We start from the raw sequence: 692 nt of genomic DNA, 5'->3' as shown, positions 1-692 counted from the left end.
TGTTTGTGTGTGAGAGAGTGTGTGTGTGTGTGAGAATGTGTGTGTGTGTGTGTGTGTGTGTGTGCGCGTGTGTGAGCGAGTGTGTGTGTGTGTGTGTGTGTGTGTGTGTCAGTCGGACTCATTCGGCCGTGGCTCTGGGTTACTGGAGCGACCCGTTAGATCCTGATGCTGAAACACAGATCATTTAGAAAGAGCTGCTGCAGGGCCGAGACACACTCAGGTGTGTGAGCGTCTTTACCTGATCGCTGCGACTCCTGTTACTATGTAGTACTGTAAACGCCCAGCAGGTGGCGCTGCTGTATGACAGAAATCAAGGAGTACTGTCATTATTAAAACACTATTATTATTATTATTATTATACATTCAATGCAGTCTAAGTGACTTTGGATAAAAACATCTCCCAAATGCATATATGTAAATGTATTATATTATGCATTTACTGCATTTACTGAATGTCATGAAGAACTGTTTGTTTCATATTTATTTCACATTAAAATAATTTAATATTCTAATTGTCACAATGCAAATGCAATGCTTACTTTTTCTAAAATCAGGTTTCATTTTCTTTGTGCCAAATATAATTGTATTTATTTTTTATATTTATTTCATTCATTTTATTATTTATTTATTATTATTATTATTATTATTAATGTAGCTTGAATGCAATGTAAATAACTTTGGATAAAAGCGTC

Source organism: Sinocyclocheilus grahami, unplaced genomic scaffold, assembly GCF_001515645.1.
Source record: "Sinocyclocheilus grahami isolate Dianchi unplaced genomic scaffold, SAMN03320097.WGS_v1.1 scaffold1689.1, whole genome shotgun sequence".
In the NCBI taxonomy this organism is placed as follows: domain Eukaryota; kingdom Metazoa; phylum Chordata; class Actinopteri; order Cypriniformes; family Cyprinidae; genus Sinocyclocheilus; species Sinocyclocheilus grahami.
This window is presented reverse-complemented; position numbering follows the sequence as displayed.